Source organism: Cygnus olor, chromosome 1 (assembly GCF_009769625.2).
Source record: "Cygnus olor isolate bCygOlo1 chromosome 1, bCygOlo1.pri.v2, whole genome shotgun sequence".
NCBI classification, from domain to species: Eukaryota; Metazoa; Chordata; class Aves; order Anseriformes; family Anatidae; genus Cygnus; species Cygnus olor.
In genome coordinates this window covers 95,504,859-95,525,416 of record NC_049169.1, presented here as the reverse complement: position 1 = coordinate 95,525,416, position 20,558 = coordinate 95,504,859, and the positions used below count along the sequence as shown (strand labels likewise).

The 20,558-nt window shown below is 43.0% G+C and overlaps 1 protein-coding gene across 30 annotated transcripts in view; it reads left to right on the top strand.

The window, feature by feature from the left end:
- ZBTB20 (zinc finger and BTB domain containing 20) overlaps positions 1 to 20,558 on the top strand; it is a 478,527-nt gene that overhangs the window by 358,529 nt on the left and 99,440 nt on the right. Inside the window, exon 1 of one of the 30 annotated variants that reach the window (XM_040571031.1) lies at positions 5,596 to 5,639. The exons of the other annotated variants lie outside the window; for them this stretch is intronic. The gene's annotated coding sequence lies outside the window, so the exon portion shown is untranslated. Of the gene's footprint in view, positions 1 to 5,595; positions 5,640 to 20,558 lie in introns of those variants that run through there. 30 annotated transcript variants of the gene reach the window in all.

The window sequence follows — 20,558 nt, the reverse complement described above, 5'->3', positions numbered from 1 at the left end:
ACAGGACCAAGGTTTGCAAGAGGGTTATATGGCATGCTTCATATCAGCATAACAGAAGTGGGGCAGACATCTGTTTTAAAGTTCTTCGCTTCAAAATTATAATTGTCTTTCCATGCAAGTATGAAAGAAAATTAAGATGAGAGAAAAAAAATAATTTAAATAATAAAATTAAATGAGAGAAAATTAAGCCTCCTGACACCCCAAGATACTTCTTTCAGAAATCACAGAATAGATTGCAAGCGAACAGACCAGCATAGAGTAGACTGAACATAACACACAGTTCTGCTTAAGTCATTTTAATTTTGGAGCAGACATACTAGAATCTGGTAACAACAGTATGGATAGCGATGGAGGGTAGACCAAGGTTGAGAGTTAATGTTTTTGTTGTTTAGAAGTCTTCTGAGGCCTTCACGATAAGCACCCACAGAATTGTATAGAAAACGTGTTGCCTGCAAAAGCCACCTCTTTATTCGTCTGCTTTTTAATCAGTAATAAGATTTCCTTAATTCATTAAGAAAATGCACGTGTTACTTTCCAACCCAATGCAGCTGAGGACAGGCAGGAGTCTTACTCTTTTTGTCTTCTCAACCAGATGTTTCATAGAGCTCCTGTAGGTTGCACTGTTGCTTGTCCATTGAAGGTAAGGGGATAACGCTGGTGCCTGTGAGAGCATGGCTCACTTTTCAGCATCTTATAGCTGGTGGTAATCTGCAAAAAAGAACAAAAATATCTCTCTCAGCCCAATTTGCAATATTTTCATTTTTCATTCCACAAAATAGGGCTTTGTATTTGTATTGTTTAAGAGACAGAAAAAAATATGGAGTCTTTCTGATGCTCCCATTTATACTTCCTTGTTGTCAGCAAATCTCTGAAAAGAATTGTCTTGGGAACTGTCCGGTGTCAGTACTAGGTTCTTTAGGAACAAGTCCTGGACACCTGATAGAGTTTTAATACACAAGGCAAAGCTAGCTCTGGTAATCAATGCAACAGGGAATAGGCTTGTTTGGTTTGCCCCAGAAAATCAAATTGCATACAAGACAGAAGTGAACTAGGTTAGGTGCAAAGCAGGGTAGCTTTCTCACCTTAGCATACAAAGCCGTCTACCAAGCATAGTAGTGCAAATTAGGTATGATTGCATGCCGAAAAGATCTTCTCATGAGCAAGGAGTAGACTTCTGTAATGGGTGGAGTTTCCAGTCATTTTTTCTGATTTGTTTTGAACAGGATGATAACCGTATATTCACTCTCTGCAACACGCTGTGCTGGTTTACATCTCTGAACAAAAAGCAGCAACTCCGTTGCTTATGAGGACAAGCCAATAAATCTAAAGGAATACATTTATACAACTTATCCTGAGATTACATAGTTACACCCCTTTTTCAGGTAGATGGAGCTCTTAACTGTCCTTCATTGCAGAGCACTTCATTCTCTGTAGAACCAGATTCTTCTCCGTGCCACCCAGATCTCTTGATTTCCCATTAACGTCAGCTCGTGTCAGCCGTGCTGAGTGTTATGAGTTGCGCTGCAGAACACTTCGTATACATTAAAGGAATGAGCACTGTGTCATTTCCAGGTCCTTCCCAGCCTGCTGCTGTTTCGTGTCCTCCTTTTGGCTGCCGCTGTGTAATACAAGTAGAAGTCAGAAAGCAAGGAGCTGTTCTGGTGGCTTTTCCCTTCATAAATCCTGCCACTTGCCACTGGCAAATCCATTTACAGTTCTCATATTTAAACATCTATTCCAATTCTGTTGCCACATTGTCTTCCTACGGAGTGGGTATCATGCAGGAGAGCTTGAAAGCTTGCTGCAGCACTGATTGCCTTTTCCACGGGAAACAGCAAACTTTATTCAGCGGCTCAGACTGAGCTTTCAGTTCTCGCTTCTTGGGCTAAACCTCCCTGATGCATGCAGTGATTTATACGAAGGAAGAGCAAGCAAGAGAGTGCGATGCAAAGAAAGAGATCATCATCATGTATCTAAATTAAAAGCTGTGATAAAATCTCAGGAGGGGAAGGCGCTGCACATTTCTGGAGCTGCTCTTGTTTGTTTTGTTTTTTTTTTGCATTTAGACTCTGGGTCTGCTCTTGATTGAAATTCTGATAGAAATCAGGAGGTCTTGGACTTGGGTAGCTTCTAGTAGAAGGGGACCTTCTGAGAGCAGGACTTAATAGCAGCACTTTCTACATGAAGCACTATAGGAGATTTGGGGATCACCATATCAGGAAGACATGCTAATAAAATATGTGCCACATAGTAAAAACTCACCTGGGTGAAATGCTGCTCCTTCTGATATCAATGGAAATTTCCTTTTGACCAAGGGTTGCTATGGCAGCAAGCACTGGAAATGAGAACAAGGACATTTTGATATGTCTACACTGTGGATTGCAAATTATGATACCCGAATTACTTTTAAACAGTCTTGCAAGAAGTGGTCTAGTTAAGGCAGCCTGGAACGCCACGTAGCCTCATTTACCGTGCTGAGCAGCTTGCTTTCCTGTGCTCTCAGTGCCCGTCCATGCCTGGGGTGGAGGAGAGGTATTTGAGGGGACGCTCATTTTAGTTTCATGGAACAAGGAACAGACTGACAAGGAGTGGCGTAGGGAAGAAGAAACAGCACGAGAGAGGGCAAGCTAGGAAGCAGGAGGAACAGGAATCCATGGGGTCAGCTGAATGGAGCGGGTGGAAGCAAAATCGACAGCAATAGAAGAGGTACAAATTATTGAGTCCAGAGATCAAAGGGTTTCTCCCCACAGCTGTGCACTTTTCTCTGCTCTTCGGCCCTCAGCCTAGGGCTCCTGTGTCTCAGCATTTCCACGGTCAGGCAAATACCATCAGAGCCATGGAGAAAGCATCACGCTTCCAGTGGCTGATCACTTCGTAAGCAGGTTCGACTCGTGCTGCCAAGGACACTGCCGGCTGCGGTGGTGAAGTTCTGTATTACAGCTCCGCAGGTGCCTCAGCATCGGCGGCTCCGTGGAATGGCATTTGGTTTTCGAGCTTGCTTTAAAAGAACACCCTGAGAAATTATATTGAAAGTGCATTACGGTAACTTTAATGTTACTAAGTCAAGCACTTAAAAGTTAGGAAATGCCACCGTGCAACCTTACTGAGGGCCCCTTGTACCACTGCTGTAGCCCGTAATTACATGACTGCACACTGTTTCTTCCACTGAACTCCTGCATCAAGTGGTCAGAGCCTCTGCATATTTCATCAGAAACACAGCCCAGGGCTATTTTGCACCCTGCAGGATTATTAGTTTGGTACTGACCCAGAGAAGAGAAAACTGCTTGTCTGTGTCACAGTGCTCTACAAAATCTCGTCTGGAAAGCAGTTGAGGCCTTTGATGGCACTGTGTTCCTCTGAAATCTCCTTTATCATTCTTTGGTAGTGCCTTACCTCCCACAATCCTGCTAGAGGACTGCATGTATTTCAAATGGGAGCAATTCGTATTTTGGGAAGGCTGGGAACACAAACTCACAAATAGCATTTAACAGACCTCATTAAGTCCAGTGCCCCATTTGCGTCTGCAATGCACCTCTCTCCTGCTGAACCTGGCTAGTTCTCTGCTGGGTAAACGGGCACCAACTGGCTGGTAGGCAGATGGGATAGGGCCACCCAGGACATTGCGTTTTAAGGGGTGGAAAATGGCAGGAACCCACCTTCTCCCATAGCAGAGGCTGATAGAGGGAATTAATAATTTTGTCACCACCTGGCAATTCTCCATGAACAGCGAAACCCATAAAAAACAATGTTAATTTTGCCTGGAGATGTGCGTAGAAAAGATGATGAAATTAATGTGGAGAAGTTGCTAAGGCTTCTGTCTGTTTTTTTTTGTTTGTTTGTTTGTTTGTTTGTTTTTCGTATCTCTTTTTAAGCATCCGTACCCAAAATGCAAAGTGAGAGGGAATCCCAGAGCTCCCTCTTGAAGACCAGCAGCCAGCCACGTTTTAAACTCCTTCTCTGCTTTCTCCTCGTATTTAGAGCAGTGCCTGCAGGTTAGCCGTGCCCATCTAAAAGTTTGCGTACAGGAGATGCTCATGGCCCCCATGGGGAATTTATGGGTTCGCTGCTGTGGCTGTAACCCTATTTGCCATACAGAGGACATATTTGAAACACGGGGAAGATACCTGCCTTGCACAGTCAATTCACCCCCAGCCTTGCTGCCACAAGTTAGGGGAGGGGGCAACGGTGTGTGTATGCCCTGAAACACGGAGGAAGTCCCCATCCTCTGACAAGGGATGGTTTTGGCAGGGTAGGGTGCCAGCAGCCGCGTTACCTGCCGCCTGAATTCTGCGGGGGAGCGGGCGCCTGTCTGCACCTTTCCGAAGAGGACTTTGTAGAAGTGTCATAAATACCTCCCCTGCCTGCCACACAGCGCTGCCACCGCGCTGTTTATCGCCAGGATTAATCCATTCGAGCTGCGCTTCAGATTGCAACCCAAGCTAGAACGAATAGATTGCTTTGCCACCTATTTTTAGGTATAACTTTTTTTTCCGTTCCCGGTGCCTGGGACTCATCTATTCCACTACCTGGCACTGCCTTCTCGCAGCATCTCTGTACGTATCGAGCAGATACTCAATTTATCTGTGTGGATGTAGACATCCATAGCAGAGATACGCTCCTGGAGCTTGTGTAGTCCCAGAATCAGAGATTTCCACCGATCCACCAGGAAAAATTCAGCTGAGTGGCGCCGCGGTCTCGCTTTCTATGGCCAGAAGTAGCAGGGGAATCTGAACTCCCCTTGCCACCCTGCAGGGACAGGTAGACATGAGGGCTCCAGGAACGTGTGCATCTTTGCGTCGGTGAAACCTTGTGGGGCATGTAAAAAGGCGAGGGAAGGGATCTCCCAGCTTTTTGGAGAGGGCCCCCGGTATAACGCCATCTGACTCGGTACTTTTTTGTTTGGTGGTAAGTTTTAATAGTTATCCTTTGAGGATTTTCCAGGCTGGCTTATCTGAATACACCAACAGTCTTTTTTGTAATATTCGCATTTCCCCTTTGGTTCAGCCGAGCCCACTGACAGATCATTCAAATTCAATTGTTTTATGTCTAAGCCGAACAGCTAATTAAAGTAGGGATGATTAACCTGACTGGCAGTGTCGCTCTCTCTCCCTCGCTCCCTCCCTCGCTCCCTCCCTCCCTCCCTCCTGTTCCAATCAGTCTTTTTCTCACACTCTCTCCCTCTCTCTCCCTCTCTCTGTCTTTTGCTCTACTGTGTTTTTTTTTTTTTTTTTTTTCCTCTCTCCTAAACGTGGTCTGCTTGCTGATGGCAGAATGGCACTCGGAGATTTGTGCATTGTGTCTGGTTTCCTACGGGCAGGCTGACCCAGTGCCTCTAGGGACTTATCAATAGACCACTCAGAAGAGACAGAGACAGGAGAAAGGAGGAGGGGTGGGGGGGTGGGGGGGAGAGAAAGAGAGAGAGAGGGAGAGGGAGAGAGAGAGAGAATCAATATCAAGAATAGAAGGAGCTCCGAAGCCATTTTTTTTTTTTTTTTTAAAGAAGTATCAGGACTTGGGAAGAGGGTGACAAAGAAGGTTTTTCAAAGAGGCAGTGGAGGAGGTTCTAATAAATTTGGAAGGAAACAGTTCCCTGTCTTGGGAAAAAAGGAGAACTCCTGGCTGATTAGCATTCACACCAGGTATGAGATGTTCCCTACCCCTTATCACTGTCGCAACCGAGATGGGAAAAGCTTTTTTTTTTTTTCTTTTTTTTCCTTTTTTTTTTCTTTTTTCCTTTTTTTTATTTTTATTTTTTTTCCCTCCCCTCTCTGCTCTTTAAGGAGCCGGAGCGAGCGTGTATTTTGGTATGTCTGTCGCTGGTGGCAGGGGGAGAGAGGAGCTGTGGGCATTGGCGTGCCGGGAGCAGGGAGAATGGAAGCAGGGCAGCGGGGAGGGGGCGGCGGGGAGCAGAGGCTGGCTGGAGCGCGGTACGGTGGCTCCTCTTTGTGCACCCCCGGGGGGGTTGCCCAAGTTCATTGCTAGCAGGTGGATTTAGGCAGGGAGTTACTTAACGCTTGACCGCCAGTTTTGAAAAAAAAAAAAAAAAAAAAAAGGAAAAAAAAAAAAGACCTGCTTCCTATGTCTATTAAAGGAAGCTCCAATTTTTTCCCTCTCTCTCTCTCTCTCTCTCTCCTCTCTCTCTCTCGCTTCCCTCTCTTCCTAACCAGACAGCGGGAGGGTTTCTGGCTCCCAGCCAGCCCAAAAGCCTCTAAGTGTTTTGCACTTGTTTCAGGGAGCCCAGGGATTTTTTCAGCATTTTCACTAGAGAACAAAGAGTTCTTTACAAAGGAAGGGGGAGAGCGAGCTTAACGCTGGAGATATGTTTTTCTATTTTTATTAGGGATTTTTTTTTCCCTCCTAAAAAGAAAGAGACAGAAGCAAGGCAGAGAATGTGTGGCAGCAGCAAAATAGATTGAAAGGAAATTCAGTTCCCTTACCTCCAAATTGTAATTTGGAATTAATAAGAACAGGAATGGAAGGGGGACGAGACCAAGTGAGTTTGATATGTCATTCTTTTCTCCCTTTTTTCACTCTCTCTTTAAATCCGATTGCTGTTTTGCCAAGTTACCTATTCTTTTTTTTTTTTCTTTTTTTTTTTTTGGCATAGAAGTTGTACTGTGAGCAGTTTCTGTTTACTTAAAAAATTAAACAACAAATTCTTACCGGGGGAAGAAAAAAAGAAGGGAACAGGGTGGTTTTGATGAAAAATAAATATGTTAGTGAGAACTGAAATCTTTCACTTTCTGTCACTTAGAAAAAAAGTTGGTAATGGCTTGTTGAAGCTGGGATCCTAAAATATAGATGGGGCACCAACGTCTGTGTCCATGGACTCAGTTTTTCCCTGACCATCTGTCTAAAAGTCACCTCTCATTTGCAGCTCAAATGATTAGTTGGAGCTCAGGGATTTTTTTGTTTGTTTGTTTGTTTGTTTGTTCCTCCTGGTAGATGGGACCCTCTCTCGAAGGGCTCCATTTCGTCCTCCGAGTTTACTTCTCTCATAGAGCCACAAATTGAGGATTTTGGGACGGACCACCTGGCACTAGAGATTTTTTGTTCTTCTGACTGTGTTTTTTATATATACACTCTTTGTGTATTCGCATGTGGAAAAGGCATAGACCTTTCCACGCACCGTATAGAAAAGGAATAATGCATCATATTTGAGGAGGTGTTTAGACTGGAAATTTATTGCATCTGGTATATAACATACATGATATCTTCTCTACACTGTCTTCTGTACAATGGTTAGGATGTTTCAGAATATATACCAGTGCAAATTCAGTAGCTTGGGGAAGTGCTTTATTTAGCCAAATTCTGCCTTCCTTCCTTTATTGATTTGTATTTTCAGGGCTTTGACAAATTACCAGTCTCGAAACTGCATCGTATATCAGCTGTAACAGAAAACAAGAGAGGAAGCTGTAGATTATATCCACCCCGTAAGAATCATCAACACGCGCTATATAGAACTAGGTGAAATTACCAGAGAGTTACAACAGTCGTTCCTGGATGCAGAGCGTTATTGCTACAATACCTTAATTTTTATATTCATGCTGCAGGCTTCCCTCGGAAGAGGTCGTGTGTAACAGCAACGTAGGTATCACAGATGTATCTGTGGCACTGTTTTTGAGCAACATCTCTGTGTCGTGTGAGTGTACACTGAGAATTATTGCGTTTACAAATCCTCAGACGATGAAAAGGGGGGAAATTGCGTCCTTTCGCTCTGTCTGCACCGCTGTGGGAACACCACTGTGCCGTAGAGGCAAAAAGTCCCGGTGGACACAGCCCGTCCCTTGCAAAAGTGAAGTAAAACCAGCCATGGCGAGTGAAACCGCCAGCTAAAACACAGCTTGGTGTTTGCAGGGGCTTCCACCCCTCCAGATCTGCTGGCAGGGCCCTTCCCTCCCCAGGGCTCTGGCGGACACGGCTTTGGCAGCAGCAGGAGAGTGGCGAGCGGCCTCGAGCCCCCTGTTCCCAGCCCAGGGTCCCTTCCCTGCAGGTGCCCGGGGCACCCTGCTTTTACGTAGGCAGCGGGGATAGCAGCCTCCACTCGAAAGTACTTTGTGGGCTCCACCAGGTTTTGTAAAATGCTTGGTGGAGGACGGACGAAGCACCAAAAAGAGCTCGTTGTTCTGTTGGCAAACCTAGGAAATAGATGAACTTTTGGCAAATCGCAAATCCCTTTCTTTTATTTTAAATCCTCCTTTTCCTCCTTCCTCTGGAGAGTTTTCCCAACTCCTGATGGTTTTCATGGTCTGAGTGTTTTCTGTGACTTCTCTCTATTGCTCTCTCACTCTTAAAAAGACGAAAAAAAAAAGAGAGAAAAAAAATCAGAGGAAAACTAAACAAAAGAGCACTGAAATGGGACTTGGCCTTTGAAGTTTTCCATAGGATAAGCAGTCTCTATTTTTTCCCTCCCTGAATCTTTTTTCTTCCTCCCTCCCTCCCTCTTTTTTCTTTTTTTTTAATATAACATGCCTTTGTGAGCATTTTGTATCTGTAACCGTGGAGCTGGTGACAGAAGAGGGAGGGCAGACAGAGCTAAAATCTAGATTTAGTCCCCCTCAATCTCAACCAGAAGGCATCTCCCAGCAACTGTCCCTGCTTCCAGAAGTGCAGAGAAAGACGATAGCTGTCTTTTGGGGACTCTTCGTGGACCTGACCTGAGAGCAACACGTTCACAGTACAGGAGAAAAGAGGGAGAGGGCAAAAAAAATAAAATAAAAAGGGGATAAAGAAAAGCTCTTTGAGCAGTCACACACTGGCTCTTTCTTCCTGTAGGCAATCCACTCCAGCTCCTGGCGACGTGTCCTGCACTATCAGATATCATATGACTCTTTATTTGGACTCCCGTTAGCAGTATGGGCCTGTTAGGAGTCTGTTTGTTTTCTTTTCCTTTCGTTTCCTTCTCCCCAGTTCCCCCCCGGTTTTATGTGCGCCTGTGTGAGTGTATTCCTTTTATAATCCCTCTTTTTGTGCTGAAGCTTTAGAGAAAAGAAGAAGAAGAAAAAAAAAAACTTAATTATTTCCAAGGGCTGTTTTTAATCCTCTGCCAAAATTGGAGTTCATTGTAGAGTTGAAAAAAATAACTAACACCTTTCCTTTTTATTTCTCTCTTTTACCTCTTCCTCGTCCCTTTCTCTCACTTGTCGGTGTGTCCACACACACGTGCGTCTGTCCTTCCGGCTTTCCTGCGTTGGTCGGTGAAGTTAGGATGCACCTGTATCAGTCTCAGCAAGAACACAGAGCTGCCTATGGCTGCCCCTGCTAACCTGCGCCATTTGTTCCACTTCTGTAAACTTTTACCTGTTTTTTTATTTAATTTGGGCACTTTCTACTCACTGACTTTGAAAAGCTGCTGGGTAGCGAGCCGTATGCTGGGCTTTTCTGCGTTTAGGTGAGCAACGGGGAAGTTAGCGCCGTCAGAAAATGAAATACTGTGCTCCAGGAATACAGGATAAAGTCCGAGGTATAAATTAGAGCTGCTTTATGCATGCCATCCACACAAGTTTGCTGTACCAGAACGCTGGTGCCTAATAATAGGACGGAAAGAGCCAGACAGCAACTAGGAATCGGAGGTGGATAGCCAAGTAGAAGAGCAATATTTATGATACTGAGTCACATTTTAGTTAAGTGAGATGACTTCTGCTCCTTTTTGTGCTGGTCTTAGCAATGCATTGTTTAGATAATCACTGCTCGAAAACTTTTTACCTGGAAATGCAAAGTCACGTCAACGCAAACAATGAGTTGCCATAAAACATTAAATTGTTGCGAGAAAAAAGGTCTGTCTTTCCAAAACAGAGGTAATGTTTTGTTTTGATACTTTCTTATGCAATGTTTTCATTTCTGTTTTTGAACTAAGGATTTATTTTGTCAATTGTTTAGAATTGATTTCTAAAGGAAAAGGAAAAAAAATCCTTAAACATAATTCAAAATGAGAGGGTTTGGGGGGGGGGGGTGCTATTGAGATTGTTTGGGAGGAATTCAGTGTTTGTTTCATTTTTGTGCACCCTGAATTGTAATATACTTTGGCAAGCAAATGAGAAAATGAGCCTTTTACACTACTTCGCTCCCTCTGTAATTTCTGCTGTGTCTTTGTGAAACTCAGCGTTGTTTCCATCTGAATTTGGTACGATCGTCAAAGCTGAAATCCTGTTGGCTCTGCAGAGACACAAAGGAGTTAGTGACACTTTCTGTAAGAGGTGGGTGCTTTGGCTGGCCAGCCGTGCCACCACTTGCACTACTCCGCCGCTGGCTGGGCTCGGGCCGATTGCCCCGCTCCAGGGGGAAGTACGTGTGTGTGTTGTTGCCCGTTTATACAGTTTGTACTGACACTCCTGTTAGCGTAGCTAACTATATTCTGTAAGTTTTAGCATTTCGTCGCTGGTGTATACTTAGGCCGGTGTACAAAAGCAGTCTTGTATGCGAGGTAGATACAGAGTACAGATTTTTTGTTACAAATCCAGGAACAACTGTAATTCGCTCATGCTGTTGAACCACATCTAGGTGGTGGTGTTTCTTTTTTCTTATCTAGCTGAGACACCTTCCCACTGAAGCCAGTACAGGTTTTCCTGAGAAGGGGCTAATTAAAAACAGAGCTAGAACATCGGGATTTCGGGTGATCCCCTTGAACTGGACACCAGAAACCGCAACACGCAGTGTGTGTTCTCTGTGGTGGCGTTGTTAGACATGAGTTGAGATGTCTCCTGCAGCCTGAAACTTTATATGTCTCCAGATCTTTCAGAAAATTACCAGTGGACTAAAGTGTCACTTATTTACTCTCAACAGCAGATCCTTCCTTTTCACTGGTAATCTGAATGAGAAGGAAGAGCATCTTTGACCTCAGACAATATTTTGAGGCTTCTTGCCTTTTCTCTTTTACTCTAGCAACTTGAAACCGGCTTTGTTTTAACATTTTGTGCTGAGGCACATTCGTGGTCCTGAGGCAGGAATTACGGACTTTGCTGAAAGAAATTTGGTTTTGAAATAAGTGTTACGAACATTTAAAAACTGCATGCTGTTCATGCATGGTACATTATGTTCCCTGCTACCCTACGCACGCTCCAGCCCTCTGAGCCGTCATAGCTGCCGATTTTTATTTGTGAGCTTGTTCTCGTAGTCGCCTGTGAATTCGGTCGCCTCAACAGTCAGCAAACAGCTCAGAGGCAAGGCTGAAGCTCGAGAGCTGTGGCCGTGCGAGGTCTTGCAGGTTTGTGGCCATTTCGGCAGCTTGGTGTTCGGCAGCTTTAGTGAAAGAAAAAGATGTGAAAGAAAAAGAGCTCTTCTCAAACTTCTGGGACTTTGCATCTTATTTCAAAGTTACTCTAAGCTCAAATAATGGTAAAACACATATTTAGCTACCTAGTTGCATAAATACAGTGAAGGGTCGCAGAAATTTTAAAGCCAAGTGCTGCAGTTAGGTTTCCAAGCGCGGCTCTGGGCTGGGCAGGGTAGGCCAGATCCGTTGCTAATGAAGTTTTGTTAGCATAACTTGGAATCGGTGGAATTGCACCGAAGTTGTGCTTTGACTTGGCTTAATTTCACAGCTTTCATCTGACTTTTTTTTCACAAGCCAACCCAATCCGGATCTATTCAGTGCTTGGGAGGGTGATAGCCAAGGGACAAAACAGCTTGTCTAACACATGTCTCTTTAGTGCACCAGTGTGTGGCTCGTGGGGCCTCAGATGGGATCACCACCGCTAAGAGAAATACATTTTCCAGTGGCATAATAAGTTGTCCTGTTGCTTCCCTGTGTCAGGGATCTCTAGTTCAGCACTCGGTGAAAACATCTGCCTGCAGAAGAGGTTTCCCTTTCATTTAACGTTTCATTAGTGCATGAAACTCATGTAAATCTGATGTGGCCAGTAGAAGGAACAAATTCAGGTTTATTTTTGCCAGGACGCATGTATTTATTCTGTGTCTGTATTAGTGTTATGGTGAGATGATATTTCAACCTAAACACCAATTTCAGTGGTTTACCACTAAAAAAGCTAGCTGAGTTGAAATGTCAAGGACTCATTCCAAGCTCAGAGGTGAAGCTTATATTATTTTGGAAAATATGAAGAAAGTCTTGGTTACTTTTTTCTTTTTTTCTTTTTTTTTCATGTGTGTTGGACAGTCACACTAAGACAGGAGCATTTTCTGGTTAACTAATTACTGAAACCCATTAATTTTTCCCCTCTCATTCTATTTTTAATTTTTAGTGTTTCTTCAATACAAAATTAAAATTATAAGGAGCTAATTTCCTTAAACTAATTAGACTTAGAATTTTAATCTCACAAAACCCAGGAAATTCCAAGCGATGTTTTTTTGTAACTCTGCCATGTTGCACATGCCTCTCTCCTCTTTGAAACCCTTGTATTGGCCTTCAAAAAATCCTGGGAAAACACTCAACACTTGCCTGAGCCAGCCTTGTCGGTCCAAACCCTCCCGAACTTCTGTCATTATTAGGCATCCAGATCCAGATTTTCTGATTTGAGCTCATCTCTTTTGAAAATAACAACATGGAATTTCCAGACATCTCTTTATACGAACTTAATATTTAAACAAAAATTAATAAATCTGAGTGATTATGTTTCCACTGAAGCCAGCAGAAGCAGAATCCACTTCCTCTGGGTAAAATTTCTCATGGCACTTTCCAGAACTTGATTTTTGCTTGGATAGCCTTTTCAGTTTTGACCATCTGAAGAGCAGTGAGTTAGTTACATAGGATATTCTTTATGTAGTCCTTTGAATAGAACCCATAAAACTCTGACCTGGTAATTTCAACTACATATCCCATAAAGCCTAAAGAGCTAGCGTGAGAAACAATTTTTTCCCCTCCTCCCAGAAAAAAATGGTTTTGTGATGATTTCTTTGGCCGGAGAATCAGGAAATACCAATGAAAACTGTGTAGGAAGATGCCAGAGTCTTCTTCAGTGAGATCAGCTGTTCTTTATATATATATATATTTATTTTTTTTTTGGTTGGTTGGTTGGTTGTGACTTTTTTTTTGGCTTGTTGAGATATATCCCCATAATCTTCAGAAGCCACAGAAAATCGTCAGTGCCACAATAACCCTATAAAGCTGGAAGGAGCAAAACAGAGCTCATCTGAGGCTGTCTTCCCCACTAATGATATGAGCCAGCAAGTTGGTTTTGTGCTTTAGTTTATGCTATTGCCTGCACGTTGCTGAAGCACCAGGGTGTACACTGCAAGGCATCTTCCTCTCTGTTACTAGTCATTTTTTCCCTCCTGGTCCAGTTCTCCAACTTTTGTTTGCATGAAATTGTCACCAAATTCAGGGTGAAACCTCTGTCTGGAAAGCATGGCAGAATTGATGCTCTTAGAGTGTCTGCTGCTGATGCAGTTAAAAATGCAATCTCTCACTCAAACAAACAAAAAGATATATAGCAGAAAGCAAAAGGGAACATTTATTTTGAAGCCTCTTAATTTTGTGTTAACCTCATGTCAGACATCGTAAGACTGTTCTGATGCTTGCTTTGGAGGACTTTCAGGAAACTCTGTAGAGCTGCACAAAGCAGAAACAGAGACTGAGAAGCTCTCTTTTTTTCTGATCAAAACGAAATAATGTGCCAACAAATGATGACAGAAACCTGGAGAGCTGTAGGTGCTCCCTTTTGTCGGAGATATAAAATAGAGATTCGGACCGCCGTTAAAGATTGCATAATGTCCTGGCTAAATTTCAATTAAGGTAATTATATTTGGCCTCCTTGAATTCCCTCTGAAGTGTCAGTTGGGTACGGTGATATTCGCTTCCTGGCCTGAACCATATCATTATGGTGTGTAGCGTAGTTAAGCAGCTGCCACTTCCCGCTCCGGGGACGGCTGCATTTCAGTGTTGAGCAAAGTAACTACCTTGGAATTTGGTCAGAACAACATTAGCAAACACTTCTGTCCCGTACCTTCATTTGTCTCACAATGTTTGATAAAAAAACTGATGACCTGAGCCCCTTCCCTTGTGCAGCCTCGTGGTATTTGTAAGATTTATCTCCATTTTGGAGAGGAGGAAACCGAGGCACGGAGATGTTGAGTGACTTTTCTCAGTGCACAGCAAGTCAGCATCAGAGCCAGGAAGATAACTTGGGAATCCTGGATCCCAGTTCCATGCTGTAACTGCTAGGAAACACTACCCCTCCAAATGCAAGTTATTGTTATTAAGATGTGGTTTATCTTTCATGTGAGTTGCCATCTGTTATATTGCCTACTTGCTATTAGTTACGAAAGCTATTCACATTTTAAACTGTTTTGCGTTCTCACAGCTACTTAAGTCCGCAGTATACTTTTTGACAACAGTAACAGCACTTCTCATGTGAAAGTACTGGACAAATATTAACTCATGTTTTCTTAGTAAATTTTTGCAATGCCATAAACCCACGGTTAAAAATGAATTTAAACAGAGCTTGAAAAGTCCACTTACTTGGTGCTGGTTTGTTCCATTTCTGTTAGCCGTACCATAGTTAAGACATGACTCTATTTTCTCATAGTTATGATGATGAAGATGAATTTCCAAATGGTAATTGAATGTAAATTGAGTGACTGATAACTCTATGTGTCTTGGGCCTAGCAGCTCTGTGGCTGCTAAGATCTTTCTAAGATGTAGTAGAAACATTGTATTAATCTTGAGCTCTTACTGATGCTTCTGGGGACCTCAATGAGCCAAGGAGGCAGTCTGGAAAAGCCCTGAGCAGTCGCTGGGGCAGGGACCGTAGCTGTGAAATGAGAAAAGACTCTTGAAAAATAAAAATTTCTGTGTTTTTCTCTCTGCATATGGATGGGTTGTAGGGGAACGCAATCACCATTTTTAGGACAACCAGAAAGCCCTGGCTTGGGAAGCGGAAACCCCAGCAAAAAGGGAGAAATATCCTTGTAGGTGAGGAGAGAAGGAGTTGTCCCAGAGTGTCCAACATGTACTAGCAGGTGGGAGCAATGGGTGAGACTGCCAAGCAAACTCAGAGGCAGCTTGGATGCTGGTGCCTTTTCATCTCTGAAGATGGTCAAGCAGCAAGGACCCTTGTGGTAGTCCTATCTAGTTCCCTTCATGTGGTAAAGCCCAATGCATTTATTAAAGCTCATATCTTTATCTTTCAGAAAGAGGTAATCTTGAATTCCTTAAGTAAAGCCTGACCGCTTATTTAAGTCAACTGTTCCAAAGTTTAATGTCTGTTTAATTTCTACTGAATCTGAATTTGTCGTCTAACTTCAGCTACTCCTTTGCCTGATGTATCAAGGAGCCCTCTACTGTCAGAAATCTTCTCCCCATACTTGGTATTAATAAACTTTGCTGGTCAGGCTGGTTGATGATGAATTTTTGACAGCCACGGTACAGTGTGAAGGTATGGGATACTAACTAGTGGAATTTGAAGTGAGATGTGAGGAATTATTGGTGTCAGAAGAAATGGCAAAACCAAGAAGAGAAGCAATATGCAGAAACAGTGGGGTTTTTTTTTTGAGGTGAGGCAGAAATGAAAGAAATACATGAGACAAGGTGAAGATCCAGCTATAAAGAGGGAAAAAGGCAGGAAAATAAGAGCAAAGGTCTACAGAATAGATACAGAGAATAGTGTGAAGAGAGAAGCATCATAAAGCTATTAAAATACAGTGAAGAAACAAATATAGTCTGTAATGGTCAATAAGGTCAGGACAAATGGGGAATACCAAATTATGTTAAGAAAGTAACAAAAAGTAAGTGGTAATTCACCTTGGGTAGTAGGGACTAACGCTTCTCAGTCAGTGGGTAGTTTCCTATCTCACAGAAGGCCACCGGGCTTAGCTCATTATGGCTTTGAAAATGTACTGCTTAATCTTCATGTTAGTGAGGGGCTGGTATGGTTTTAAAGGGTCCGAACGCATTCAGACTCTGTGAAAAAGACTGGCCAAATTTTCTGCCCAAGGCCCCTCTGTGTTCAGGATTAAAACTCCAGTGTTCAGGGCATAACGAAAGGGAGGCCTAATTAGGCGAGAGAAAGCTCTTCGTACATACATAGCTATTTTTTTTTCTAATGACAAAGAAACAAAGAACAGGGTAAAACTTTCTGAGGGTAACTGTACTTTCGGTTTTCTCAAGTTCCCTCTATCCCCGTCAGCCTCCTCTGTAACGGGACCACTGCTCGCACCAGGGGCTGGAGCATCACGGGTTGGACCCATTCCTCACCCCAGTGCTCTCGCGCCGCACAGCCTCGGACAAGTCACTTAGTGCCCTTGTTCCAAGGTGCTCCAAACCACTCTGAAACTAGCCAGTGGTTTCCTGCCTCAGGGGCAGCTGAGAAGATTGGATCAATATGGCCTGTAAAATGCTACGAAGCCATTAGGCGCAAGCAGTAAGGTTGCGTTCACCTTTGGTTTTCACATATCTCAGTATAAAGAGCTCTTGCATCTTCACCTCAAATTTTGTGTTGTTTCTCTCGTCTTCCTTCACCTCTGAAATAATTTTGGTAATGCTTGTCACTGGTGCTACAAAAGTGCTGTGTGTGAGTGTAATTAATTCTTTTCACTTTGAAGGTATTAGTGTTCTCTTCTCAGATCTTGATAAAATCCTCTGGCCAAGGTAAAATTCTGGTTGGTTTGTATTAAGAAAAAAAAATAAATTTTTTTAAAGGACTTAGGTTTTCTTTTCAAAACACATGCCAGCTACTAACTGATCTGGGAAAATAGAGTGAGACAAAAGATAATTTCTAAGTTGCCATTGTAGGCCAAGCACTGAAATGCTGCCAATCTGGACCAATCAGAGTTAGCTTTCAAGAAGATACATGCTTTTGTCGTACACTTAAAGATGGGGAAAAAAAAAAAAAAAAGCCAGCCCTTCAAACTGGTTTTGTGTAGCTGACTTGTCACTGATTTGAATGAAGTCCATGGAAGTAAACTCCACCACATTCACTACTTGCTAGAAACACTTCCCTGGGTATTCTTGTTGATTGATGGATCACTGAGGGTTGTATTCTGACATCTTTCAAACAAGGCTATCCCCTTGCATTTGTGCAAGAAAAGAAAAGGAAAAAAAAAATTACTCAGAAGGAGAAAAAAGCAAAAAACTGTTGGAAACATGAAAGTCATTTCTAAAGCCGTTTCTGCCTGTCACTGGTATGAGAAGAATTTTCATTCTCCTTAAGGCTATTTAAAATATACTTTGGGGCTAAAATAACAGAGAAGATGATCCAATCCATTCTCAGCCCTGAAACCACAATGGGTAACAGATCCTCATTGCCACATCGCATCCAATGAGATAGCTTACTGGAAGAATTGGTCAAGAAACTTCATCACTGATTGCAAAAAAAAGGAAAGTAAAAAATAAATGAAAATGTTCTCTTTCCCTTTCCTCTCACTCTTTTCTTCAGGGCAGAAAAAAAAATGTTTTTATTGTTTAATCAAAGATAACTCTCAGTTTCAGTTGCTTCAATTTCTGTGAAATTTAGTTTTTCTTTTTTTTTTCCTGAGATTAAATACCAGAAAACCGTGAAAGCAGTTAAAATTTTCATTAAAATTTTGCATTTTTAATTTGGTATAGAAGGTTGTTCTCTCACTTTTTGCTGCCCTCCTGCCTCTCTTTTCCATATTCATGCACAGACTCCTGGCTGACTCTGAATGGCACTTAACCGCTACACTCATTAGAATGAGCAAGTGGCAGCTCCATAACTTTGTTGATTTAAGGTGAGATCATGCTAGGGACCACCCTGGATTCTGGAAATCACACTGCTTCTTGAAGATATTCTTTGTGAAGCAAGTAAGGAAAATGATAGCATCACTTCTAATCAGGATGAATATCATTGCAGTCAGCAGTAGGTGTCGCAAGCTATATGGGTACATCAGGGATCTGACATTAAAACTCTTGTGTACATAATGTTTCTGTCAGTCATGCACAATCCCCCATTTCTCTGTTTTGGCTTGTTTTCCACATTAGGACATCTTGGCACAGGTAATAAACCTACATTTCTTTCATTTATTAGAGAGATTACTTACGGAGTTATGTATGTAGATGGCACCGATATTTGGAGTCATCCCTGATGAAAGACCAACGCTGCTGGCATGGTCTGAGCTAACATTTATCTCCATGTTGAAGGCATGCTTTTTCTTCAAAGCATTCAAAGACAACAGTGAAATTAGGATGCTCTGTGATGATGAAATTAAAAGCTATCATTTTAGAATAGGTGTTGATACTGTTTTTCTGTCTACCTGTAGCACCTTTAGTACTCAGCTGAATGGTGGGAACATTAAGGAGGAAAACTAAATGTGCATTATTGACCAGATGGGTGCATCTGCTTTGTTACTTTCCCACTGTTTTGTATTTGAGCTGTTTATTTTCAGTGTCTGGCTGTCAGTCATCACATGAAGTAGAAATGAAAGACTCTTCCCCTGCTATCGGACCTAAAGTCACAGGTGGACCAGTTTCCCTGGGTCACTCTGACATTTAGTTCTCTCTCCCCTAGTTTCTGTCCTCTCTAGGTACAGTTCTGCAATTGGGATTACAGTTGAATCTACTTCCAAGAAATGCAGACAAAAGAGAGACAGAAATTTATCTCAGTGGGATTAGAGGAAGCCTTGAGTGATCTGACCCGGTCAACAAACATCAGGAAGCATTGCCGCTTGTGGAAAAGTAAATGCTTCGTTTGCTGTTAGACAGATCCACCTCCATAAAACACCTGGAAGTGGTCCACAGACCACAGACAGAATGTCACTGAGGTTGATTTTTTTTTCAAAAATGAGGAGAGAGAGCAGATTTTAGAGATAAATTGATTATCAAGTAGGGTGAGGAAGTAATCTGTCATATCCGAGTCTCATGTAGAAACCAAGTATGTTATAGGGCGATGTCCCTTTCATTGGATGTTGACCACTCTAGGGGGAAGGACATCAGACTGCCCAAAGCATTACTTTGATGAGAGGAGCTCACAGGAGAGATATGTTGCTTGCGGTGAGGCTGAAGGTGAATGAGGTAACCATGGAGTGTGCTGCTACGGATGTGGATTGTGGGAAGCACTGCTAATAGAGGGGGAAGCTGGTTGGATTGAGCATGGCAGCACCAGGGACTAGCTGTTCTCTTTCACCATCCCAGGGTGAGGTTAAATCTGCTGCTAGTAGTAATGGAGAGTAGTTGATACAGATCAGACTCAGCCGAAGTAACAGCATTGGCATCGGGAGTAGAAAGTTTTACAGATTTCTGTGTGTGCACTTGCTACTGGTGTTCCTGGTGGGTGGCTGAATCATCCTGATGGCATTCAACAGGAACCAGCTGCTGAGAATATTAAAATGCAAGCATTTATTCCTCTAGAGAGACAGTAGCATCTGCAAAGTTTTCCTGTCTTGATAGTACAGATAATCCCAGGGAGTATTCTCTAGTAGTTTTTAACTCTCAATTCATTTATGCATTTTCTTTAAAGCCGTATGTGCTTTGTGTCTGCTCAGAGAGGCAAGCCTAGTCTTAGATCTGAGGCCTCAACAGGTCCCAAGCAGGTAGTTCGCAAGCCCTCTGCTCAGGCTGAGGAACCTTATGTGCGAAAAAGAAGCTGGGCTTTCCCTTCTTCTTCCCTCTCCTCCCGTGTTTTGTTCTGGTTTTATTTTCACCCTCCTTCTCTCAGGAAGGACTCCTTGGAGGCAGGTGTGCAACAGAGCAAGAGTCCTCTGCCGTGCCCCAGTCCTGTGACTTGCCTATCAGTGTGCGATTTGGCTTAAAATTCATCGTGACAGCAATTGTAAGAAACGGTAAAAATTGCAAGAGAGTGACTTACTGAGCTAATAGATGAGGATGTTGAGCATACACCCATTGTTGTTTGTATTTGCTGTCATTAACCCCATCAGGAACAGGGAGTACTCAGCACCCCCCAGAAGCAGGCTCTGAGTCCAACAGCCGTAATACAGAAACTCATAACCAGCACATCTGATGGAAGGGAAAAATAAGATAGTAGCAACAGTGGGAAAATAAGACGACAATTTCTCCTTTTAAGCCTTTTGCTCAGCTCTGCACATCTCTTCTGCTTTCCTTACAACGTGTTCTCATGCTAATAGTGTGTGAATTCACATGCTAACGGTATTCATAGGAAGGGAATGGCAGAGATTCTGCCCGTGACATATGATGTGAGAAAAGGTGCAGGATTGTTTTATGGGGAAAGGGAAACGCAGTTCTTACAAGTGCGGCTGCAGTGTTGGCACGAAGAGGAGAAACAAGCTGTAGTCAGCCAGAGCTGTGGCAAAAGCAAGGGTGGGGATTGTGAGCTTATTTAAAAGGCAGCATAATTTGGTGTGCTCATCCATGTAGCATTTTATGAAGGTATTTTAGCCTTTTCTAAATAACCTTGTGTGAAATACCTGCCTAACTGCAAGGCAGTGAATAGTTTGGCCCTGTTTCTCCAAGCTGGAGCACTAGCACATCTGAGTTAAAAGAACCAGTTCTCCCAGCACAGCAAACCTCCATTCCTGCGTCCACTTTTCATCATCCCCGGTCATCCTCAGAGCCTGGCAGGATGTGTCAACAAGTCAAGGTTTTGACAGGATCTTACAGACGCAACAAGAGAAGCTGCAAACACTACTCTCCAGAGTTTATTGATAGCCTCTCTCGTGATGTGACAGGCCAAGGA